This window comes from Lissotriton helveticus, chromosome 12 (genome assembly GCF_964261635.1).
Source record: "Lissotriton helveticus chromosome 12, aLisHel1.1, whole genome shotgun sequence".
NCBI classification, from domain to species: Eukaryota; Metazoa; Chordata; class Amphibia; order Caudata; family Salamandridae; genus Lissotriton; species Lissotriton helveticus.
Window position 1 is genome coordinate 790,521,412 of NC_136073.1, and position 26,987 is coordinate 790,548,398.

The 26,987-nt window shown below is 50.5% G+C and overlaps 1 protein-coding gene across 1 annotated transcript in view; it reads left to right on the top strand.

Moving 5' to 3' along the window:
• The window catches only part of UBAP2L (ubiquitin associated protein 2 like), a 775,602-nt gene that overhangs the window by 658,200 nt on the left and 90,415 nt on the right, over positions 1–26,987 (top strand). The window lies entirely within an intron of this gene.

A 26,987-nucleotide genomic window follows, 5' to 3' on the forward strand; every position in this document is an offset into this window, starting at 1 on the left:
GACGTGTAGAGACAGATGTCACCCACCTTGGCACCCAATGGAGATAGTCTCCCTCTGCAGCCTGTTTGTAAGTGGCCCCCAGTGACGGTCGGCACAGGTAAGAGTGTTGGGGTAGAGGGGAAGTCGACAAACGACTGGATGTGTAAAATTAAATAAATGTTTAAAACACTGACGCCGCATCGCCAAAGCGGGCGCAGGGTAAGTGGTTTTATTTATTTTTTTTATTTCATTTTACCAATCCTGTTGACTTGCCCTGCCCCCACCCTATCTCACCTTGCCGCACCTCTTACCTGTTCAAGCCGCCAGTGGTGACCCACCTTTTTACCTGTGTAGTGTGCACAGATGCCAGCCTGACCAGCACCTCTGCACCTGGACGCCCTAGGGCAGGTGATTAGAAACTGCTGGTGGTACTTTGGACCTAGTCCCCCTAATACCAGAAGGAGACCCCCAGAAACCAAGAGCTAACGGGATGCAAGATATCTCTTTTCTCCCATAGGGAAGCATTGCTGCATAAAGACGCATTTAACTGACAGGTTTACTTACCTGTGAAAAGTTATATTTAGAAAGTATTTACCTGATAACGAAGTTCTTGCTATCAAAAAGTATATAAAAATATATGGTCTTGGATTTATGGGTCTCATTTATTGCCTCTGTGAGTACAACAAATGCTTAGCATTACCCTCTGATAAGCCTAAACTGCTCACTCGCACTACCACAAACGACAGTATTTAGTGTTTTTTATTTTTGCCTCTGTAAACCAATAAGGGTTACCTAGACTCCTTACCCAGTGTACTTTGTTTTAAAGTACCAGCTTCCCACAGTCTTTAATATAGTGCTCACTTTTCTGATGTGCGCTCCTTTTGAGCCACTGCACAACTGTGCTCTCATGCTTCTTGCCATCAAGACGGCCTTCCTAGTGACATTTGCCTAGAGGGTCAATGAGCTTCAGGCTTTAGCATCCAAGCTCCCGTACTGGAACATCTACTTAGACAAGCTGGTACTCAATGCTCCATACAGGGACTCAGTGTTTGAATCCGCTTGGGCAGAAACTATATCTGATTTGGACATCTAGCTGCAGATTGTTTACCTTTGAACTTCAGGCATCAGGCTGGATCCAGAAGATTTTTTATAGCAGTACCCCTGTGTGCTGATAGGTGGTATCAGTCAACTGCAGGACGTCATAGGCGTTTGGTTTGTCGTCGTGACGGAGCACCATCTATATAGGCACCACCCCGGCACACTCACATCAGTTCTTTTCTTAGCCGAGCCAACCAGCGCAGATCCCTCGAAGAGAACTACCACCTGTCACTCGTTGACAGACTTTTTTCAACTTTTTGGCAAATCATTTTGGTGGGCAAATAAGTCTAGTAAGAAGACCCCGGGGTTCAAGCTGTGCGGCGCCTGTCACCTTGTCATGTCTGTCACGGACCCCCATTTGGTGTCTGGTGCCTGGAGCATGACCACAACACTAAGTTGTGCTCCAATTTTTGCAGCGTGAATCTTTCTGGATTCACTATGCTGTGCATATTCCGCAATCTGGTGGTTGGGTCCGGAATCGTAGTCTGTCTTCTCTTTTTTTTTTTTTTTTTTTTTTTTTTTTTTTTTTAGTCGTAGCCCAGGTGGGCGTCGACGTCCCACCATTTGGTGTACCTTCGGCGTGCTTCCGGCGGAAGCTACCACCCTTGGGCGCCATCTTCAGATTCTTTTTTCCGCCGTTGGGTCTGGATCGTCGCGTGAAGCTCCAGAAGTTTTTGGAGGAGGAAAGGAGAAAATATAGCAAATCTTCAACAGAGAAGACCTGAGAAGATCGGGAGAAGAGGACCTTTAGAGAAGAGACGAAGAAAGGAGAGAATTTCGAAATCTTTGACGTCCTTGGAGGAATGCGCACAGGGGGGCCCCTGAGCGCAGGGATGTACAAGACGCCCTTTAAATTCTGCAAGAACTGCCACCACAAGTTCGCACAGAAAGACCAGCACCCAGTCTGCAGCCTCTGCCTGCCTATCGACCACAAGAGCAGAGACTGCAACGCCTGCTCCGTCTTCAAGCCGAAGACACTCCGAGTTCGAGAGACAGAGGACGGCTCACCACACAATGCAGGGAAAGGGCGAAGCCCCGACGCTTTACGAACTTGGCCTCTCCACAGACGACAAGGACAACATCGCCGAAGGCCCAGATGACTTCACGGTCGCTGAGACCGATAAGAAAACACCTGATAAGGTAGGAGAGTCTACGACCCCGAAAACTCCCACTGGGCCTCGAAAACCAGAGGCAGACTCTCGAAAGTCTGAGCCCAGAGCCTCGAAAGGAGCACCGGCCCCAAACAAATCGACGACCGAAGCTGCATCCTCCAAAAAAGAGCCCAGCGGATCCTCCGAGAAGGAATCCCGGAGGCCGAAGACCAGTAAAAAGCAAAGGTCATCGAAGCAGGCCGTCGAAAGAAAACGAGCCGAAGAAAGCTTAGACGTCGACGGCGCAGCCGAAAAGGGCGGCCGAAACGCTCGACGACGAACAGGCCGCAGAGATGAAGAGAAAGAGGCTCGAGGCCGAAATGGAGAACATCCTTCAGAGAAAGAAGGATTTCGATGAAAAAATGAGGAGTTACAAGATCCCCTCGAAGCCGACATCGAGCGTCGCTGTGGTACAGGAGCTCGAGGAGTTCGACGTCGAAGAGCCGCTGAAAACTCCGGAACCTTCGGAGCACGGAGAGGAGGAAGACCTCTACTACACAGAAGGGGATTACGGGGAGCAGCAGTCAAGCTACGGCTCGGGTTCCTCGGCGGCCCAAGACCAGGAATGGCAGGACATCGAGGCCGAAAACCCAGAGGAGGCGGTAGAAACATACCCCTCGAGGCCTTCACCACCGGATGACATTGGGGCATACAATGAGGTGGTCGGAAAGGCAGCAGCAGCTTATGGAGTTAAGATGGAGGAGGAGAAGCCAGAAGCAGACTTCCTGCTCGAGACATTGCTCCCCATACAGACAAGAAGTCAGTTCCTGCCCATGCTCAAGAGTATCACAGACCAGGGGAAGGAAGCCTTCAAGGATCCGGCTACGTGCAGATCAGTAACGCCGAGGATGGACAAAAAATACAAATTCTCCTCCCAAGACCCGGCTTACATCAAGGGATCCGTCACAGCAGATTCTATAATCGCTGCAACGGCCAGGAAAAGGGCAAACGTCCCAACAACGTCTGGACCCCCACCTGACAAAGAAAGCAGGAGGATGGATCTAACTGGCAGGAAAATTGAGAGGAACGCCGCAGCACACTGGCGGATGGCGAACTCCAACGCACTCCTGAATAGGCATCAATACCAGCACTGGGATGAGATGGGACAGTTGCTCAAGCACCTCCCGGAACAATACCGTGAGAGGGCATCACACCTGGTGGAAGAGGGGAAGAGCATCGCCAATTCGTGCCTGAAGACAGCCTTGGATGGGGCAGAAACATCCAGCAGACTGATGGCTATAGGCATCACTGAGAGAAGGCAAGCCAGGCTCAGGATCTCAGGCTTCAAGGCCGAGGTCCAGAACAACATCCTGAACACACCCTTCAACGGGGAATCACTGTTCGGAGCCCCAGTTGATGAGAAGCTCACCCAATTGAAGGACAACGAGACAGCAAGGTCCATTGGGGCCCTGCAGTTCAGGGGGATGAGAAGAGGCACCCCTACGCGGAGGCCGAACGGCAGAGGTGGAAGTCAGCGAGGAGATTCTCACCAGAGTTTCCACCAGGGGCAACAGAGTGACAACCAAGGCCACCAGGGCCAGCAGAGGCAAGGCTGGAACTACCAAAGCAGGGGCCAGTCCTTTCGGTCAAGAGGAAATGGACGGGCCAGAGAAGGAGAGGCGGTGAACAACCACCCTCTAAGTGACTTCACACGGGAGAAGGTGCTCCACCACCCAAGCCCTCCGGGGAGGAGCACGGAAAACAAAGAGGAGAGGGCTACACGGACAAGACACAAAGGAACATGTGACGCCGGTAGGAGGAAGATTGAGATTTTTTCTCCAGGAGTGGAGAAAAATAACAGACAAGTGGATACTCAATATTATGCAGTTCGGATACTGCATAGAGTTGGAAAAGAGGCCACCAAAGAAAAGACAGCACTCGGGAAGAGAGCTGCAACTACTTCAAGAGGAAGCCAAAGAACTCCTCCTCAAAGCGGCCATCGTACGAGTCCCTTTCAAAGAACGGAACAAGGGAGTGTACTCAAACTACTTCCTAGTGCCAAAAGTGGACGAAAGTCTAAGACCCATCCTGGACCTACGGTTCCTAAACAAATACGTCAAAACTCAAAAATTCAAAATGACATCCCTACAAGAGGTCATCCCACAGATAAAGGCAGGGGACTTCTTGTCCACCATAGACCTCAAAGACGCATACCTGCACATCCCCATGAACAGGCAGCACAAGCACATGCTAAGGTTCACAGTAAACGAGGATCACTACCAATTCACGACCCTCGCTTTCGGCCTAAAGTCCGCACCAAGGGTGTTCACCAAATGCCTCGCGGCAGTGGCCGCACACCTAAGAGAGGGGATACACGTATACCCCTACCTCGACGACTGGCTGGTAAAGGCAAGCTCTTACAGGACATGCAAAGAGCATGCAGAACAGGTGACAAGAACACTACCAAGCCTGGGTTTCTCCATACACTGGGGAAAATGCTCAATAGAACCAGAGCAAGTGAAGATCTTCCTAGGAGCCCTGATCGACACCGTCCGATGAAGAGTCTTGCCGAGCGAAAAGAGAACGCTCAGCCTACTGAGGGAGAAACGTCACTACCAGAAGGGGCGAGCTCTGACAGTGAGGACTGTGAGCAAGATCTTGGGGATGATGGCATCATGCATACACTTGGTCCCCAATGTACGCCTACAGATGAGACCACTCCAAGAGTGGCTACAACAGCAATGGTCACAAGCTACAGGAAGTTGGGAGGATCTAGTGGTTGTAACGCACAGGGTGCAGGAAGAGATAAGGTGGTGGACCAGGGAGAGAATAACAGAAGGAAAACCCCTAACACCACCGGACCCAACAGTGACCATCACCACAGACGCATCCCAGAAGGGATGGGGCGCACACATGAACAGGCTCAGAGTGAGGGGTCTGTGGAGCCCTACAGATGCAGTCAGGCACATCAACCACCTGGAACTGAAAACTGTGTTGCTAGCCCTCAAGGCTTTCCAGAAGCACCTGTACAACCAGAAGGTGCTAATACAAACGGACAACACCACAACGATGTTTTACATAAACAAACAGGGGGGAACTCAGTCGTTCCCTCTGTCAAACCTGGCACAGGAGATCTGGAAATGGGCTATACCACTAAAAATAGACCTGCTAGCCATACACTTGCCAGGGAAGGACAATGTGGAAGCAGATTGGCTCAGCAGGCAGACTTCAGCGTCCCACGAGTGGGAACTCAATACTCAAGAAACAGAGAGACTATTCAGGAAATGGGGCACGCCAACAATAGACCTATTTGAAACACACCGGAATGCAAAATGCCAGTACTTTGCATCCAGGCAACCAGAGGCACTGTCCCAGGGGAATGCCCTATGGATAAGCTGGTCGAAAACATTTGCCTACGCTTTTCCCCCGATACCACTGATCCCGAGGGTTCTCAACATATGCATGAAGAGCAACATGACGCTCATCCTTGTGGCACCACAATGGGCCAGACAGACCTGGTTTTCTCAGATAATGGAGATGGCGCAGGGGCCACCACACAAGTTCCCAAAAAGAAGAGACCTACTCTCCATGGAAAACTGAGAAATCCTACACCCAGAGACAGAGAGCCTCAACCTCTCAGCCTGGCTCATGAGGACTTAGAATTCGCACACCTAAAACTACCATAGAGCACCCTGCGGGTGCTATAAGAGGCAAGAAGGCCCAGCACACGCAAGTGCTATGGGGAAATATGGAAAAGATTCACTCAATGGTGTTGCAAGAAACAGCTCCAAAGGAAACTGACCTAGGAATCCACAGTGCTAAGGTACCTCACGCACCTAATTAAGGCTAAGCTAAGCTCATCCTCGCTGAGGGTGCACCTGGCAACGATTGTGGCATGCACAAGAGGAGAAACAGGGAGAAGTTTTTTCACATCCCAAGTCGTAAAAAGATTCCTGGAAGGAGCTAAAAGAATAGCGCCGCCAAAAAGAATGCCGCCACCGGCATGGAACCTAAATGTGGTACTGACGGAGCTCATGAAAGCACCTTTCGAACCCATCCACAAAGCATCACTGCAAATGCTGACAATGAAAACGGCCTTTCTGGTAGCAATCACCTCGCTACGGAGGGTGAGCGAACTGCAGGCACTCACACTGCAAGAACCCTACATCCAGATACACAGTGACAGGGTCGTGATGAGAACAGACCCACACTTCATGCCAAAGGTGGTGTCAAGGTTCCACATGAACCAGAGTATTCAGATACCTAGCTTCTTCCAAAACCCCACTACAAGCGCAGAGAGGTCACTCCACACCCTAGACGCTAGAAGGGCTGTGATGCACTACATCGAGAGAACGAAGGAACACAGGAAAACAAAACAGTTCTTCGTATCCTTCGCAAACAGTTACATGGGCAAACCAGTCACTAAAAACACCATAGCGCGATGGATCGCACAGACAATACAATTCTGCCACAAACAAGCTGGCCAGGAGCTAACTGGAGGGGCACAGGCCCACTCCACCAGGAAGAAAGGAGCAACAATTGCCTTTCTGGCCAACACACCAATCCAGGACATATGCCTGGCGGCAACATGGGCTTCAGTGCACACTTTCACTAAGCACTATTGCGTGGATGTACAGATGAACAAAGAAGCACAAGTAGGACAAAGTGCTTCAACATATATTCAACCAACGCTCATCTTCCACCCAACCGCCACAAAAGTGAGGAAAACCGCTACAAAATCTATGCACAGCATAGTGAATCCAGAAAGATTCGCGCTGCAAAACGAATAGTTTTGCAGCGTGAATCTTTCTGGATTCACTATGCTGTGCATTATTCCGCGGTCTTGTGGTTGGGTCTCTTGTGGTTGGGTCCGGATTCGTAGTCTTTTCTTTGTTTTTTTTTTTTTTTTTTTTTTTTTCTCTTTGCCCAGGTGGGCGTCGGCGTCACACCCCCTTTGGGTGTATTTCCGGTGACGTCGGCATGCTTCCTGCGGAAGCTCCCACTCTTGGGCGCCATCTTCAGATTCTTTTTTTCCGCGGTCGGGTCTGGATCGTTCCCGTTTGGGCTCCAGACATTTTTGGAGAAAGAAGAAAGAAAATACAGAAAAGACGAGGAGAAGTCATCTGAAGACTCCAGGGGACTTCACCGACGAAAGACAAGCAAAGATAAGGCGTTTTCCATCCAGATCTTCGACGACCGTCGACGAACACGCGACCAGAGAGGCCCTGGACGCTCGAGGATGGACAACACGCCGTTCAAGTTCTGCCGTAACTGCCACCACAAGTACGCGCAGAAGGACCAGCACCCGGTATGCAACCTTTGCCTACCGGTGGACCACGAAAGCGGAGACTGCAACGCCTGTTCCGCCTTCACCCCGAAGACCCTTCGTGTGAGAGAGAGGCAGAGGGTAGCACACGCCGCCCTGCAGGGGAAGGCCCCGACCCCGTCGCTCTACGAGCTGGGGATGTCCTCCGAGGAAGAAGACAACGCTGCCGCCGAAGACGACAGCTACACGGTCGTAGAGACCGATTACACGAAGACTTCTGACAAGGTAGGAGACTCTTCGGCCCCCAAGAACCCGAGAGACTCTGAGTCTCGAAAAATCGAGGGCAAGACCCCGAAAGCGCCGACGCCAAAAAAGGCGGCGTCCGCGACTACTCCCAGGCCCAGCGGATCCTCAGAGAAGGAGTCCCCGGCGCCGAGAGCTGCTGATCAGCAGAAGACGTCGAAAATCGTCCCCGAAAAGGATCGATCGACGAGGGAGAAAGACCCGAAACTGTCGACGACGACCAGAGACCCGATATCCGGTTCGACGTCGAAAACTTCGACTCCGAGAGGCACGGCGACGAGCCATCCGTCGAAGAGAGCGGCGGAACCATCCGACGCGGAACACGCGGCCGAGATGGAAAAGAAAAGAAGGCGCCTCGAGGCAGAAATGGAGAACTTCATGCAGCGGAAAAAAGATTTCGACGCAAGGATGAAGGCCTTCACGATCCCTCACAAGACCAAGCCACCAGTGCTGGAGGCGGTCGAGGAGGAAGAAGAAGAGGTCGCCGAAGTCACCGAGCAAGACCAGGACGTCGAGGTGTTCGACGACCAGGAGGAGTACGAGAATCCCCACGAGAGCTACAGCTATGGGGAGGAAGATGAGGGCAGGACAGACACAGAGTCGGCGCCCTATGACCTTCAGGAGGTAGATTACATCGATGTCGACACCGACAGCCCGGAGGAGGTGGTCGACACCTACCCCTCGAGGCCCTCGCCGCCGGACGACATCGGGGCCTACAACGCGGTGATACAATCTGCCGCAGCAGCTTTCAAGCTCAAGCTCGACGAAGAGAAGCAGAAAGCAGACTTCCTTCTGGAAACATTGCTCCCAACACAAACGAGGAGCCAGTTCCTCCCGATGCTCGAGAGCGTCTTGGCTCAGGGGAAGGAAGCTTTCAGGGAGCCCGCAACATGCAAGGCAGTAACTCCCAGAACTGAGAAGAAGTACAAGCATGCCGCAAAGGACCCGGCCTACATTCAGGGCACGGTCTCCGCAGACTCCATTATCACGGCCACAGCAAGGAGGAGGGCTAACGTACCCACTACCTCGGGCCCGCCACCGGATAAAGAGAGCAAAAGGATGGATCTGGTGGGCAGAAGGATCGAACGGAATGCCGCGACCCACTGGCGCATGGCTAATTCCAACGCCCTGGTAAACAGACACATGTACCAAATCATGGAGGGACTGGGGCAGTTGGTGAAGGACTTGCCCCAGGATGCCAAGCAGAAAGCCGAAAAGCTAATTGAAGAGGGGAAGAATGCTGCAAATTCTTGCCTTAAGACGGCCCTGGATGGGGCAGACACCGCCAGCAGGCTCATGATGATGGGCGTCACGGAAAGGAGACACGCCTGGCTCAGGATATCCGGTTTCAAACCGGAGGTGCAACACAGCATCCTGAACACACCATTCAACGGCAGTACGCTTTTCGGACAAACAGTTGATGAGCAACTCAGCCAACTTAAGAAGGATAACGAAACAGCAAGATCCATGGGAGCATTGCAGTTCAGAGGGAACAAGAGGGGCACCCCGTCACGGAGGCCCGGCGGAAGAGGCGGAAACCAGCCAGGTACATCACACCAGGCTTTCCAGCAAACGCACCAGGCAGACTCGCAGGGTCAGCAGGGCCATCAGAAACAGCCCTGGCAGTACCAACAAAGAGGCCAGTCCTTTCGAGGGAGAAATGGACGGGGACAAAATAGAAGAGGGGGCCAGCAGCCCACCTCCAAGTGACTTCAAAAAAATCCGTGTGCCCACCCACAAAAAAGATCCCAGGGGGCAGCACGTACAGATGGGTCAAGACAAACTAGACACCTACGACCACAGGACACCAGTGGGAGGAAGATTAAGATTCCACCTCCAGGAGTGGAGAGGAATCACATCAGACAAATGGATCCTCAACATTATCCAATTCGGATACTGCATAGAGTTGGAGGCGAGGCCAACAAACAGAAAACCAAGAAGAAAGCCGCTAGCAAGCAAGCAGCTGCAGTGCCTTCAGGAAGAAGCAAAAGAACTCCTGCAGAAGCAGGCCATAGAAAGGGTACCCTTCAAGGAAAGAAACACAGGAGTATACTCAACATACTTCCTGGTACCAAAAGTAGACGAGACAATGAGGCCCATTCTCGATTTACGGTTCGTGAACAAATTCATAAGAACGCAAAAATTCAAAATGACCTCCCTGCAAGAGGTGCTCCCACAGTTGCAGACCGGGGACTTCATGGTCACTATAGACCTCAAAGACGCATACCTGCACATCCCAATGAACAGGAAGCACAAGCACATGCTCAGGTTCACCGTCGGAGAAAGCCACTACCAGTTCACGACACTGGCCTTCGGTCTAAAATCGGCACCAAGAGTTTTCACAAAGTGCCTCGCAGCAGTCGCAGCGCACCTAAGAAGGCAGGGAATACATGTATACCCTTACCTGGACGACTGGCTGGTGAAAGCAAACTCATACCAGAAATGCAAGCTGCACGCACATACAGTGACCAGCACGCTCATAAACCTGGGGTTCTCCATCCATTGGAAGAAATCATCAATGGAGCCGGAACAAGTGAAGATCTTCCTGGGAGCACAGATCAACACCTTACAGGGCAAGGTGTTCCCCAGCGAGAAGAGGGCGAGGGCGCTGGTGAAGGAAACTCGCCTCTACCGGAAGGGACAAGCTCGGACAGTGAGGACGGCGAGCAAGATCATGGGGATGATGGCATCATGCATCCACCTGGTACCGAATGTACGACTCCACATGAGACCCATTCAAGAATGGCTACAGGAGCAATGGTCACAAGCTACAGGCAGTTGGGAGGATCTAGTGGTTGTAACGCACGCAGTGCAGAAGGAGATGACATGGTGGACCATGGAGAACATAGCAAGGGGAAAGCCTCTAACGCCCCCAACGCCAACAGTGACCATCACCACAGACGCATCCCTGAAGGGATGGGGCGCTCACATGGAGGAGCTCAAGGTGAGGGGACTGTGGACACCGACGGATGCCACAAAGCACATCAATTACTTAGAATTGAAGACAATCTTCCTTGCACTGAAGGCCTTTCAAACAAGACTGTACAAGCACAGGGTATTGATACAAACAGACAACACCACTGCGATGTTCTACATCAACAAGCAGGGGGGCACACAGTCCGCACCGCTTTCAACGCTGGCGCAGGAGATATGGAGATGGGCCATCCCTCTCAAGATAGACCTGCTAGCCATACACCTACCAGGGAAGGACAACATACAAGCCGATTGGCTCAGCAGGCAGACATCGGCATCCCACGAGTGGGAGCTCAATGCTCAGGAGACAAGATACCTGTTCGACAGGTGGGGGACACCATCGGTGGACCTGTTTGCCACACGCCAGAATGCAAAATGCCAAAACTTCGCATCCAGGCAGCCCGAGGAGGGGACACTGGGGAATGCCCTATGGATAGATTGGTCAAGGACATTTGCCTACGCCTTTCCCCCGATACCACTGATGCACAGAGTACTGAGCAAGTGCAGAGCGAGCAACATGACACTGATACTGGTCGCACCGCAGTGGGCGAGGCAGACCTGGTACTCGCAGATCATGGAGATGACACAGTGTGCACCCCACAGATTCAGCAGGAGGAAAGATCTACTGTCCATGCAGAACGGAGAGGTACTGCATCCAGAGCCAGAGAGCATGAGCCTAGTAGCGTGGCTCCTGAGGACATAGAGTTCGCACATTTGAGACTACCAGAAAGCACCCTGAGGGTACTTCGGGAGGCACGAAGGCCCAGCACTCGAAAGTGCTACGTTGCGAAATGGAAAAGATTCACAATATGGTGCAGACAGGAAAGACTCCACAATAAGATGAAGAGGGACTCCACAGTGCTAAGGTACCTGACGCACTTACTGGAGAAGAACCTTAGCTCATCCTCGTTAAGAGTTCACTTGGCAGCGATAGTAGCCTACACAAGGGGAGAAACGTGCAGGAGCTTCTTCACATCACAGGTGGTGAAGAGATTCCTAGAAGGAGCGAAAAGGATCGCACCACCCAAGCGGGTGCCGCCACCTGCATGGAACTTGAACACAGTCCTAACGGAACTCATGAAAGAGCCCTTTGAACCACTTCACAAGGCCTCCCTAAAGATGCTAACTATGAAAACAGCCTTCCTGGTTGCGATAACGTCCTTACGCAGAGTAAGCGAGCTTCAAGCGCTGACGCTACAAGAACCATACATACAAATACACAACGATAGAGTTGTGATGAGGACTGACCCACACTTCATGCCGAAGGTGGTATCCAATTTTCACATGAACCAGTCTATACAGATACCGAGTTTTTTCCAAAAACCCACAACCAGCGCAGAGAGAGCTCTGCACACCCTGGACGCCAGAAGGGCAGTCATGCACTACATTGAAAGGACAAAGGGGCACAGGAAAACGAAACAGTTTTTTGTGTCCTTCGCAAACAGCTTCATGGGCAAAGCAGTAACCAAAAGGACCATTGCACGATGGATCGCACAAACAATCCAACTCTGCCACAAACGGGCAGGACAGGAACTGGCTGAGGGGACACGTGCCCACTCCACCAGGAAGAAGGGCGCTACAATAGCCTTCCTGGCTAACACACCCATAGAGGACATATGCCTGGCGGCAACATGGGCTTCGGTGCACACGTTCACGAAGCACTACTGTGTGGACATACAAATGAACAAGGAAGCTCAAGTGGGACAGAAGGTGCTACAGCACATATTCAACACCCAACGCTCATCTTCCACCCAGCCGCCACAGAGATGAGAAACCGCTACAAAATCTATGCACAGCATAGTGAATCCAGAAAGATTCACGCTGCAAAACGAATAGTTTTCTTACCTGTCGGTGTAGTTTTGCAGCTTGAAGATCTTTCTGGATTCACTAGCGAACCCACCCACCTCCGCCAGAAAGATGAGGCTGGAGAGAGAAGAGGTGGTTAACTAAAGAATAGACTTTGAAAATACAAAGCGGTAAATACAAACTAAGAAGAACATTGCCATTACTTCGGAAACGAAAGAAACACGGAAAAAAAGAACCCGAAGATGGCGCCCAAGAGTGGGAGCTTCCGCAGGAAGCATGCCGACGTCACCGGAAATACACCCAAAGGGGGTGTGACGCCGACGCCCACCTGGGCAAAGAGAAAAAAAAAAAAAAAAAAAAAAAAACAAAGAAAAGACTACGAATCCGGACCCAACCACAAGAGACCCAACCACAAGACCGCGGAATAATGCACAGCATAGTGAATCCAGAAAGATCTTCAAGCTGCAAAACTACACCGACAGGTAAGAAAACTATTCGTTTCTTACCTGTCGGTGTAGTTTTGCAGCTTGAAGATCTTTCTGGATTCACTAGCGAACCCACCCGCCTCCGCCAGAAAGATGAGGCTGGAGAAGAAGGTGGAAACGCATAGAAAGAAAGAAAGTTGAAACTTAGAAGATACATGAAAAGAGACGTGAAAACAATTACGTTGAAAAAAGGATTAACAAACAAAGCCATGGATTCACTACAAAAACAGAAAAGGAGAAAGAGACAGAAAAAAAGAATCCGAAGATGGCGCCCAAGGGTGGTAGCTTCCGCCGGAAGCACGCCGATGTCACCGAAGGTACACCAAATGGTGGGACGGCGACACCCACCTGGGCTACGACAAAAAAAAAAGAGAAGAACGACTACGATTCCGGACCCAACCACCAGATTGCGGAATATGCACAGCATAGTGAATCCAGAAAGATCTTCAAGCTGCAAACTACACCGACAGGTAAGAAACTATTCGTTCCATGCAATGGCGCTGAAAGCTTTGAGGGAGCAGTCCCTAAGGAGGTCACCTAATCTATCTTGCTCCTGGTTGAGTGGAAGAGCCGACCACCACTCCAGAGTTATTGAAGTCTTCATCCTCCAAGTCCTCACAGTCAGGTAAGAAGCACCATAAAGAGTACAAGAAGATGAAGCGTTTCGCCCGGTTTGTCGTGAGACGGAGGAGCCTCGGTGTTCGAAGCCTAGGTCCGCAGAGCAGGTGCTTGGGTTGACTCCGTGTTCCCCTCCCTTTCCGGGGCCGGGTGCAAGCCCTGCCCAATTAAAAGAATTTTATGATGTCATGCGCAACAGGTTTGGGTGGCCTGACCCTACTTGTGCACATCCAGGCCCTGCAGGCTCAACTGAAGGAGATCCCATGGGTTCCGTGCCTCCTACTTCGGCCACGGCCCCTGTTGGGTCCGTCCCCGGATCCGGACCAGCGCTGGTCGTACCTTTGTGACCTTCCCCGGCGCCTTTCTGTCAAGGCCCTCGCCGGCACCCTCACTCTGCCCCACCCCCCTCGGGCTTTGTTGTCCAAGCTTCCTCTTACCATGGCACGTTCCCTTCCACACCTCCGGACAGGGAATCCAAAAGGCTGGCCAGCGTCAGTAAGATCTTTTCTTCCACCAGCCTAGCATTATGGTCGGTAAACACCACATGCCTCTTGGGCTGTTACTCACATTCACTATGGGATACGGTTGCGCAAGTGCTGCCCAGGGTCTCCGAGGAGGACCGGGCTCTCCTCTCCCAAGCTGTTAGACTGGAGAGATGTAGCAAAGTTTGCCATCCGATGTGGCTTAAACATGATAGACTTGCTGGGCAGAGGGATTCCCTAGACTGTGGCTATTGAGCACCACACCTGGCTGAGGACATCTAGCTTTTCGGGGGATGTCCAGGCTAACCTCATTGACATGCCCTTTGATGGCTCATCTCTCTTCGGAGACAAGGCAGATGCAGCGCTTAAGTGCTTCAAAGACTCGTCGGCTACTGCCATGTCCCGGGGGCCTCTCCACCTCATCCGGGCCTGTCTGCTTTTCGCCCTTTCATGGCTATGGAAGGGGCTTCCAACCGCACCAACCCTATTCCTGTCAGAGGACCCCAAGAGTCCAACAATCTCTGGGCTGTGGACGCGGTTCACCCTGACCTCTCGGTTCGGGTGGCCAGAAGTCAGGTCAAGACACAACCCCCTCCTCCACCTCAAAACCTTCCTAGGCAGGGTGCCCATTTGGTGGCAGGATATGCCATCACCTCCACCACTGGTGAGATATTACCTCGGACAGGTGGGGGCTTCAAAAAGTCTGAAGTGGCTACTTCCTCGCCTTCGAGACTACCCCTTCCTCCATGCCTCCAACTTACGATAGGCTGCATTACTCTGAGGAAGTCAAGACTCTCGTGACCAAGTGAGCAATAGAGAGGGTTCCCTGGCCCGAAAGAGGCTGTGGTTGCTATTCCTGCTGTCTTCTGGTTCCTGAGGAGGACTGAGGCCTTCATCCTATTCTAGACCTCACAGCCCTCAACTGCTTACTCAATAAGTTCAGGATGCTTGCTCTTGCTCCGGTCCGGTCTGCCCTAGACCCAGGAGACTGGATGGTAGCATTGGACTTGCAGGATGCCTATTCCCACATTTCCATTCTGCCAGTTCATTTTCACGATCTACAGTTTACGGTGGTCCACGAGTACTTTAAGTTTACCGTGCTCCCTTTTGTCCTCACCAGTGCCCCTTGGGTGTTCGCCAAGGTGATGGCGGTGGTCGCAGCTCATCTGCGCAGGTTAGGGGTGTCAGTCTACCCTAACTCGACAACTGGCTGTTGGTGTCCTCGCCCCCACGCTGTTGTCTCCCACCTTCAGACTTGCAGCTGCCAGACCAGCCCTCTCTTCATAATCTCCCATTGTACATAGGTTTCCAAAAGTGCTGGCTCACTTATTTCCACCTACACCCTTTCTTATGCCACAGTGAGCCCTTAATTTGGTACTCCCCTATCTCATGTGTGATCCCTTTGAGCCTTTACACAATTGTCCCCTCCGGCTGTTGACCATCAATACAACCTTTTTAGTGGCGATTACATCTGCCTGGAGGGTGAGTGAGTTGCAGGTGTTATCTTGCTCGCCTCCTTATCTTATGACCTTTCCGTACAAGGTGGTGCTTTGCACCCAGGCATCTTTTTTACCAAAGGTTATGAACCCTTTCCATCTGGGCCAGTCCAGCACGTTGCCCACCTTCTTTGCTCCCCCACATCCTTCTAAAGAAGAGGAACGTCTCTACGGGCTGGACCCAAAAAGAGCATTGTTGTTCTACCTTGAGGGCATTAAAGAGTTCGGGTGGATGACCAACTCTTGGTGGAGTACGTGGGAGCGAAGAAGGGCAGTGCAGAAAAGGACCATCTGTCGCTGGGTCGTTCTCTACATCAAGATCTGTTATGACTTGGCAAAGAAGCAGCTCCTTGAGGGATTAAGGGCTCATTCCACGAGGGGAAAGGCTGCGACTACTGCCTTGGCTCGGGGTGTTCCAGTTCAAGACATCTCAGGCGGCAACATGGGCATCTTTGCACATATTTGCCAAGCATTACGGCCTAAACAATCAGGTTTGCAGAGACTGGAGTTCTGTTCGTTCAGTCCTGCATGTCTTCCTAGTATAGGATAAGAGTCCGCAACCCACAGCCTGGATGGTATGGCTTGGGTATCTAATTCAAATTAAAGGAATCTGCATCTATAAGTCTAATAGATAAACAAGTTGCTTACCTTTAGTAACGCATTATCTGGTAGAGACTCTATATCTAGCTGCAGACTCATTACAGCCCCGCCCATGCCTCCCCACTCTGCAGACTTATATTGTAGGGCTAAGGATGCTCTCCTTTTAGGGCCCTAGTTTTGCACGCGACTACTTCAGTTACTTTGTGGCTCTGCGCTTCTGGCGTGCGAAAAACAAAAAGTACTGGTGTCTGCGTGCCTGGTTAGCGTCTATATAGGCACAGCGACGTCCTATACAGACTACGTCAAGCGGAGCTAAATGAAGCCACGCGCAAGGGTTATTGCTCAGCAAATGTTTCTGGATTCAGCCTGATGCCTGGGAAACTCAAAGGTAAGGAATCTGCAGCTAGATGGTCTCTCAGATAATGCGATCTTGCTGGCCTTCACATAGGCCTCAGTAGCTCTGAGATATTGCCAGCAGTCCAGAAGACCTCGGAACCCAACTGACTCATATGATTCGTGATGGACAAGTCATGCAGTGCATGTTGTGTGCTAGCTTGAACACTGCAAACTGCATTGGCAGAGCTATTTGCACCAATGTAGTGCCTTATAGGCTTGGCTGGATAATCTGCAGAGTTTTTAGGAGATGGTCATGCATCCTTGATGGACTTGCCCTTTGACTCCAGATTTTTTATAGAGAAGGCGTATTCTGTGCTCTTAACAACTTCATGATGGTCGAGCCACAGCCACACTCTGTGTTGTTTCCCATCAAGCAGATCTACCAACAGTGCAGAACATTTTGGGCCCATTACAGGGGACTAGCTTATAGACCATGGCAACCTTCCCAACCTGTGCTGCAGCAGGAGACCCAATTTTCATAAGGATGCAATCCTAGTGTGAGGGCACGAAAGAAGACTGTTTAAGAAACTGGGCACATGAGTGGTACTTATAAGGGGCTCTACTCACTTCTGCGGTGGTGTAGAGCCGCATATCTGTGCAATGGAGTATTTCTGAAAAATTAGCTGGATCCATTCTGGCAACTGAAATTTTTTTTGTGCGCTGAGGAATTTGAATTTAGATGGAATATCCACCCACCAGAAAGAGCATTACAAAAGGAAAGTAATTTGTGTGCGTATGTTTGTGCCTGTATATATATTTGTGCGAGTTTGTAGTATGTGTTGCTGTAGATATACATGCTCTGCAAACTCCTGCCATCCAGGGTTAGGGTCAGACATTTGTACGGTCTTAGAATAAACGCATTTGAGTCAAGGGATGCACTGTAACTCCACCTTAAGTAGGCATGACTCAAGGAGATCCACACCAATTTATAAAAATAGCAAGTATCTTTATATGTGTTTAGACATCAGAGAAATTCGTTCAGGTAAGTACGTTTTTAGATATTTTTTTCAGTTTAAAAGGTGGACACGGAGCAATTTTTGAGTTCTGCAATGTTATCCTATGGAAAAAAGAAAAGGTTCTGCAAACAGGTACAGTACAGCGACTTACGGAACCAATCTCCAGGAGTTAATGTGAGTGTTGGGGCAGGTCCAAGGCAGCACCAGCAGTACCCCACCAGCGGCACAATGGCACCCGGGTGCACAGTGCAAAACGGTGTTCGGGGCCCAATAGGTCTCCATGAAAATGGGTCACTGCAAAAAGTGGTTGCAGGCTCTGGCTGGAAGGCTAGTCTTATTGAACCAACAGGGATGTTTCAAGTCTTGCAATGCTCAGGTATGTAAGGACACCTGGGTCCTCTTCTCCACGGCCTGGGGCGACTGATGCAGAAGTGACTTTAGGCATTAGGTTTTCTTTTGGGGAGCAGTCGCGATTGAGCGGGCCTCCGTACAGAGGCTGCAGGCGACAGCCGGGGAGTTCACTAGGGTTGAAACCACGATGGACTCTTGCTCTGAAGGTCTGGGGGGACCTTGTTGACACCTGTGGCCCACTTCACCTTGGGCCGAAGGTGATGTGCAAAGTGGTGGCCTGTCTTTTCTTTTGGCCTTTCTGCAGGATGCAGGTACAGTTCTGATCTTTTTCGGGATGTCTTATTACTTATTGAAGGCAGTCAGTCCTCCCAGGTTTTGTAGGCATACAGCTGCAGAATGAGTCTTCATTGTCGCAGGTTTGACAGAGAATGACAGACAGTACAGCAGGGCTGGTGCCAAGTCAGGTGCTCTTCAGTCTTCTGCAGCTCTTTTTGTCCTCCTGCGTAGGTCGTCAGGATCTGCTACTCTTGTACTGGGCACTCTCCTAAATACAGTGGCATGGTGTTAGCAGAGTGTAGGGTAGTATCAAATGGGCTATTGACACTTGGGGGTTGTGAGAAAGTGCCATCTTTCTTGCCTTGGTATACCCCAACTTTTTTCTGAATTGCTGATGTGCTTTGACTGAGTGTGCCCTGAGCTCCTGCCAACCAGGTACCCAGGGCCTTTGCTCCTTCCCTAAAACTGTACTGAAACAAAACCCAATTGGCATCTATGGCCACCTGTCAGCCCCTAGTAGTTGGTACCCTAGGTACCCAGGTCATGGTGACCAGAGAAGACCCCTGAGGGCTGCAGCACTTATTGTGCCACCCTCAGGGGCCCTGTACCCTGGCACCCACACACTGCCTTTGCAGGCTGAGTGCCTAAGTACAGAACTAAAACCAGAGTCGACATGGCACACATCCCTGTGTGCCATGCCCACAGAACCCACTGCCCTGGCATTCTTCAATCACCCCTCTAGCTGGGTGCCCTATGCCAGAGGTGTGGGCCCAGGTGCATGAGCCCTATGCCCCTACAGTACCCAGGGCCATTCCTGGGCACTAAGTGCAGTGATGCCATTAAGATTATATGGTGGTGGGAGGTTGGCATTACAAACTCCACAGCACCATAATTGCTACACTGAAGACTGACAAGTTTGGTATCAAACTTCTCAGCACATTAAACCCGCACTGATGCCAGTGTGGGATTTAATGTAAAATGCACCAGCGGGCATCTTCGAGATGCCCTCTAAAACCCTAACCTACAATCCACGTCTGGCTGAGTGGCTGGAGAGGCTGCCACACAAGACATGTTGCTGGACCCCTGGGTAGGAGATCCCCCGCTCTCCTGGGCCTGCAACAATGCACATCCTGGGCGAGGTGCTAGGTCTCCTCCCCCAGGATGGGCAGGGGGAAGCTTCAAAGGCATCTTTTGTTTATGGTCATGTTTATGGAGTAAATGTCTTACTTGTATCATTACACATCGCATCATACCACATACATAGCACTCCGTGATTCTCGCGGGTTAGGACATTTTTTGCTTCAGGAGTTCGAGCTCTAGTGTTAATTCTAATAGTCTTTTTTCATCTACCACGTTTATTCTTTTCCTTTTTATAGTAGGATTATTGTTGGTATAACAGATTGAGTAAGCACAGATTATACCATGCAGTATCTGGTGCTGCAGAGTACGTCCGGGTACGGAGTAACTCTTCTGGTTTTATGTATCACGTGATCGGGATGTTGAAAGTTACCAGCGGGTTTTTTCAATTTAAAATGGAAAATGTTAGTGTTATCGGCGTCTTCAGAGGGCGGAGTGCCTCAGTAAGAGAGAAAATTTGTCTCTATTAAAACAAGAGCAGGTTAGTTTGTTGAATTTATCTTATATTTTTGTAGCACCACAATGATAGAAGTTGATACCAAGAATTGGTTTTAAATAGAATGCGCTCGTTTTATGTTTTCCTAACAGTTTTTCACACTGAGTCGAGCATTGAACTTGATAAAACGCGACATGTAAGTGATTTTGTTTTTGGTGGACGCTACATGCGAGTCACGGGTTTTTAAAGGTGAAGTAGGTGTCACTATAAATCGGCACTGGACCACATTAGGAACATCGGTTTAATTCATTACATGCAGCTGGGGTCGAAGGGTCACAACGTCACTAGAGTTTGATATAAGCATTAACATACACCTACATGACATTTGCTCATTGTTTTTTTACTGGTCTTTTTTTTTTTAGTGTTGTCCCCTGATGAAGGGCTGTTTAGTTACGCCCGAAATGCATTGGATTCAAAAGTAACTGTCGCATTTATAAACATATGAATAACCATGGAATGGGAATATGTGAGAAATATGAAGTAACTGAAAGTGAATGAAATAAAGAATGAAATAGTTCGCAAAACAAATGGTGTTTAGAATCCTCTTTCTTGCATCGAGGAGAAACAGAGTGCCCACAGAGATGCTTCTAATGCTCCATTAGAGAGACGTGTTATTTATATATTTGGCGTCCAGGGACTTCGGACGTCTCCTGTGGAGCACCTTCAATGGATTAAAAATTGCCTTAAGAAAACACAGCTGTGCACCTGCCTCAAATTTTCAGTTCTCCTTCTGACAACCACATGTTAGACATGGCCAATTTTCTAAGGGGAATGCTTGCTATCGCAGTGGTTGGATGCCAACTGCTTACACCTGAACAGGAGTACAACTGAAATTCTCCTATTGGAAAAATGTACCCATTCCTGGGGCGATCACTGGTGGCCCCCTCACTTGGGTCCTCCCCTCCACCCAAGACTGCTGTTAAAAATCTACGCTTCTGGGTGGATAATCTATTTTGAAGCGCAATCGAAATTAATGGCAGGCACATGTTTCGGGCTTTTGCGAACTTTGAAGCTCATTTAATGATTTTTCGATCCGTCCACCTGTCGCATCATCCAGGCAGCTATTATATCTCAGTTAGACTATTGCTATATTCTGTATTTGGGAGTCAAGTCAGTGGTTAAGACTCGAACTAGCTCCACGGCCAGACAGCTATTTTTCTCTTCCCAAATTTTGCCCAGCTTCAGGTCTCCTTCACAAACTGCACTTGGCTCCCTGTGGAGAAGCATGTGCATTTGAATACCCTGTGTACTGATCACAAGATCCTACTTTCCCGGGAGCCCCCATTCTGTCTAACCTGCTATCCCAAGTATCGCCCTTCATGCTCCCTAAGCTCAGCTGACCTTAATCTGCCACGGTTTCTCATGTCAAGAGTAAATGCTGGAGGCAACTCTTGTGCAAAAGCCCCAGCTCACGAACGAAATCTCCCCCCACCCTCCAAAAAAATCAGGAACTTCCAGAGAAACACCGGTCTTTCAAGAAGACTGGGAAAACCTGGCTTTTCTCCTTTTTAGTTTCTCTTTTGGGTTCTTCTTAGGCCATTGCTGCAGTTCTTGACTAGTGGTGGGAAGCCAAGTATCTGGTGCAGCTATGCGATATACATTTTTTATTTAACTTAACAGAATGCCTAAGTATGCCATCAATCAGATGGCCACTTCTGAAAAATCGTGTCCACCTCATAGTAGCCCACCTTAAGGGTAGTACTTGCCTGGAGGTGGCGCGCCTACCTGACTAGCTAATTTTCCTGCCTGTCCAGGTGCCAAGGTGGTCCTGGACAAGAGGGGGCGGCTTTTCTCTCCTGTGAGGCGAGCCAGATTTGCATTCCAAAGGCACCAGCTCTTTGAAGCTTTCCTGCCCAAGGAGGCTAATCAGCAGGTCCTCCTGTGAGAGGGGGTGTTGCACCCTCTGCTAGGGCAGGCTTTTGTTCTGGGTCTACTGGAAGCAAAATGCTCTCACCCTAGGAGGTCAGAACAGCATCTCGCATGGCAGGCTGGCAGAATCTAGTCTGCAAGCACACCAGAGGCTAGTAGGTTTTCAGGGGGCACCGTTGAGGTGCCCTCTGGGTGCATGTATTGGTAAAGCCAACACTGGTTAATTGTAGGTTTAATTAGATGTTTCACACCAAACATCCCTATTTTCAGTGAAGCCATCATGTAGCTTAAATTCGTTTTCACCAGTGTGCAGCATATGTCTTGAGATGGCTTCCATGGTCACTTGTACTGGCAGGAACAGGACTGGCTAGCACAGGGGCATATCTGCTCATGCAGGTATGCCCTCACATGTAATACTCAGCACCCTGCCTTAAGGTTGCAAGGCCTGCTCTAGGAGGGATTTAAAAATATTAGATGCAGTGTAATGGACATGGCACACAGATGTGACGGGTCTTATTTTCACTTTTGTTTGCACCAAGACATGCAGCCTTCAATGGCAGTCTTGTATGTTTGCTGAGAGCTCCCTTGGGGTGGCACAATTCGTGCTGCAACCCTAGGGGGTCTCTTTAGTGCCTCAGGCCCTAGATTACCAGGATACAATTTACTAGGGACTTTAAGAGGGTGCTAAAGGGTTTGTCAATTGGGGAAACAATTGTACGGTTTTGGGAATGAGCTGTGCCACTGGTGACCTGGTTAGCAGGAACTCAGTGCACTTTCATTCAAAATCACATTTAGGAGGCAAAAAATGGGGGTGACCATGTCAGAAGGGGGCACTTTCCTACAATGATGATGCAGTCTCTTTGGGCATTCTGCCCCACCAACAATTGCCTATCTCAGAAGTAGTCCTCTACAGCAGCTTTAACCAGGAGGAAGAAGAAGAGGCTCCATCAACCTCCACAGTCATTGGCCCTCAAATTAAGACCTCCGCTAGGGTTGAGAGTATGTTCGGCGCTAACACACACACTAATGATCTTAAGAGCCCTCAGATGTAGATCATCATCTCCAGCCTTCCACTAAAACCAACTCGACCTCTAGGGCCTCTGCCAGTTTATGGCTATGATCTGCACCAAACACAGCCCTCAGAGCCAACAAAGCTCCTGTCCAAGGGCAGTTATCCTTCCTGGCTGTCAAGTCATAAGATCCTGCAGATCCCACAACTCCACTTAAAGCTGAAGGCTCCTTCTAAGCTGGCATCCTATCAATCTTACACTTCGCAGCCATCATTATAGGCCCAATCAACAGACTTCTCAGAGCAGCCAATACTCTAAAGACTGCAGCCTGCAATGCCCCCCACCAACTTATGCATATTTCCCCTCTGTCCAAGTGTACAGCCACCCGATTTCTGAATATCCTTTGTCAGACCACTTGCTCTCTCAATTCCAACCACAGTCCCCATACTTTATCAAACGTCCCCAGACATCCCGGTGAAAGATACTGACTACTCTAGCATGCACCAGTGCATATTTTGCGCCAATCTGGTAGAGACCTCTGTGCCCAAAGCCTGAACAATCTTTATCCATCAATGCAATATTACTAAACAAAAGGGAGTTCCGTTAGAGTATCTGTCCCGCCTCCTCCAAAAAGTATGCAGGCAAACCAGTCCTGGCAATAAATCTAGCAGTGCTCCCACTACCTTTTACATATGCCCCTGAATAGTCCACTAGCACAGCCCCAGCCTCTGGCAATCCCATAAGGTATGCACCAGGGACCCTCTGTCTGCATCCCCTCAGGCATCAGTCAGAGAGTCTATCCATGGCTTAGTCTTGTCCGCGTGTAGTGTGACATGGGCAGAGTATCTTAATCGGGATGAGGCAAAAGTCCTGATCACCACTTTCCTTGGGTAGCTGCATGCCTCAGCCCACTCACCATACTCCAGAATGGCCAAGTTCAGCTTCCATCTGGCTTTTAACTTGCCCAACAGCTTTATGCAGTTCCTGACAAATCTGGTGCAGATGATGGACTCCACATGACGGTGAAACGAGGCTGCTAGCAGCCTATACTCTAGAGGGGTCTCTTCCTCTAGTATCTCGGTGTGCCTAATGCTCCTGCTAAGGGCATGCTTAACCCGCAGGTATTGAAATCTATGGTACTCTGCCATCTCATAGTGCTCTTATAAGTACTCTGAGGAGACCACCCTGACTACCCTCATAAGTCCCAAACTGTAGAGATTCCAATTCGATCCCACTAACTGAATCTCCCAGCCGCTGTAGAGCAGCCAGAGCCTCCGCATTCTACAGTGGCATTCCATGGTCATTTTCCCCTCTCATCCAATCGCCCTGGAGCCTTCAGGTACAACACATGGCATATTGTCTACTACCTAGAGAAATTAAGGTAAATTTTGTAGAGTGATTCTACCCATCAAGGAATATGGCGGCTTCCTCCATCTGACCACATCCTCTCTGTTACAGCCAAGCAAACCCTCCAGATTCCGAACACAAGGCACTAGGGTCTTTAGTGATAAAGATGCCCAGGTAGAGAAAACCAGTCTCTGCCCATTGCTAGGGGCAATCCCAATCCTCCGGCGGTTGCCAATGTGTAGGTGAGTGCGCCATCAACTTATGCCAATATATTTTAGCCCTGAAAATCTCACTAAGATATTGAGGATTTCTAACACCTTGGGAACGGACTGCAACAGGTCGTCCGTGTAGAGGGAGATTACATCCTCCCAATCAGTTTCCCAACGCAAGCCCCCTGCAATATGGCATCCCTTTTGACCCATTCCGCTAGTGCCTCAATGGCAAATGCAAAATGGGGAGAGCGGGCAAACTTTCCTAGTGCCTATCCCCTGCTGGAATTACCTCGGCAAAGTCCCATTGACAAGCACCCTAGTCAACTGTGCTGTGTAGAGTAGGTGAACCTAGGCCAGAAATATCTTCCCGAACCGCATATTTTTGGCCATTCAAGCTAATCGAATACTTTTTCGACATCAAAGGACAAGATCACCCCTGGCTCCCTAATAGAGGTTGCTCTGCTGAGAACGGCATACAAGCGTCTATGGATATGGCCAGTGGCAAAAGGCAGTGTAACCCCAGATTGGTCCCTGTGGATCAATTTGTCTCACCCCTCGTACAGATGGGAGGCAAGGACTCACACCAGCAGTTCTACCTCTATTTAAAAGGGTTTTTGTCCTATGAGTCAGTCTGTGGTTTCTTCTCGGCCTTCTGCATTAGGGCAATGTGGGCTGTACAAATGTCGGGGTAGGACCCCAGCAGCCACCAGCACCTGATACATGTATAGAAATGGTTACCCGACCCCTCCCCACGGTGCCATATAGCATTTGCGAGTTCTGTCACCTCAAGCGCCCTATTCAACGCAACCCTGTCCTATAGTGGGAGGATCAAGACCGGGAGATCACCTACAAAACTCAACTGTTCCTCCAGTGGGTATTGTTGCCAAGGAGAATAGAGGGCCCCTAAGTGTTCTGCAAGCCGCTCCGCTGTTTCCGAGGCCATGTCCACGGTGTTCTCGGTTGCCGTAACCACCTCCCACACCCACCGTTGATCCTCCTTGCGATGTGCCAGCCACATCAGTAGTTTCCAGCCTTATTACCAACCTTGTATAGTCTGTTGCATGGCCCTTAGCTGTCCCTTGCCGCCTCTGTAATCTACCTGTACTCCTCCCGCTGGATCGCAAGATGATGCATCCGTGCTATAGGTTGCTTGGAAGGTAGTCCTCTGCGTTCAAAAAGCATTGCTCACGCCCCTCAGTTTGTTTATCCCCTCCCTCCTTATCCCTGAGATCCTAGAAATTAGGTACTCCCTCGCCACTGGTTTATATGCCCCCACAGTGTTATCTCTGGCACCAGAGAGCCCCTGTTGTAAGCAAAGAATTCACCATAGGCATCCCTTGGCCTTCACTTGTGTCCCAATCCCACCACCAAGTCCACCGCCCCTGCGGTCACCGCCCGCACCAGCCGCCTGACCGCCTGGTCCCACGTTAGCGACTAAGACCCCATCAAAACCATGAACTCCATCCACTCCGGATCCCCATCTGACCCCTGCCCTCACCTAGACTTCAACAAAGCCAGCACAACCATCGCACCCCACCTCCGGAAAACAATCAACAGTTTCTTCGAGACAGCAACCTTTCCGGATAGCTGGAAGCACGCCGAGATCAACACCCTTCTGAAGAAGCCCAAGGCGGACCCCAAAGACCTCGAACTTCTGGCCCATTTCCCTGCTCCCGGCAAAAGTGACAAAGAAGATTGTCAACAAACAGCTAACCCGCTACCTCGAAGACAACAATATCCTGGACCCTTCCCAATCCGGTTTTGGCAGCAACCACAGTACCGAGACTGCCCTCATCGCCACCACTGACGACATCAGGATCCTGATGGACAAAGGAGAAACAGCCGCCCTCATTCTCCTGGACCTATCAGCAGCCTTTGACACAGTCTGCCACCAAACCCTATCAGCACGCTTCCATGACGCTGGAATTCAAGAGAAGGCCCTGGCCTGGACCACATCCTTCCTCTCCGGCAGAACCCAGAGCGTCCGCCTCCCACCCTTCCGCTCAAAAACCACTGAGATCTGCGGCATCCCACAGGGATCCTCCCTCAGCCCGACGCTGTTCAATATCTACATGGCACCGCTCGCCCACGTCGCACGACAACATAACCTCAACATCTCCTACGCCGACGACACCCAGCTGATCATATCCCTCACCGAAGACCCCCACACCGCCAAAGCCAACCTCCACAGAGGAATGAAGGCCGTAGCCGACTGGATGAAGGACAGCAGACTGAAGCTGAATTCAGACAAGACGGAGGTCCTCATTCTCGGACCCACCCCATCAGCCTGGATCGACTCTTGGTGGCCCACATCGCTAGGCACAGCCCCGGAACCCACAGACCACGCATGCAACCTGGGGGTCATCCTCGACTCCACCCTCTCCATGACCAGGCAAGTCAACGCCGTCTCCACATCCTGCTTCAACACCCTCCGAATGCTCCGCAGGATCTTTAAATGGATCCCCCCCCCCCGACACGAGAAAAACAGTCACCCAGGCCCTCATCACCAGCAGACTAGACTACGGGAACACCCTCTACTCAGGAACAACAACCAAGCTCCTGAGACGACTACAGCGAACCCAGAACGCCTCGGCACGACTGATCCTCGACGTCCCCCGACGCAGCCACATCACACCCCACCTGAGAGGCCTGCACTGGCTCCCCGTCGACAAGAGGATCGCCTTCAAACTCCTCATCCACGCACACAAAGCACTACACAACACCGGACCTACATACCTCA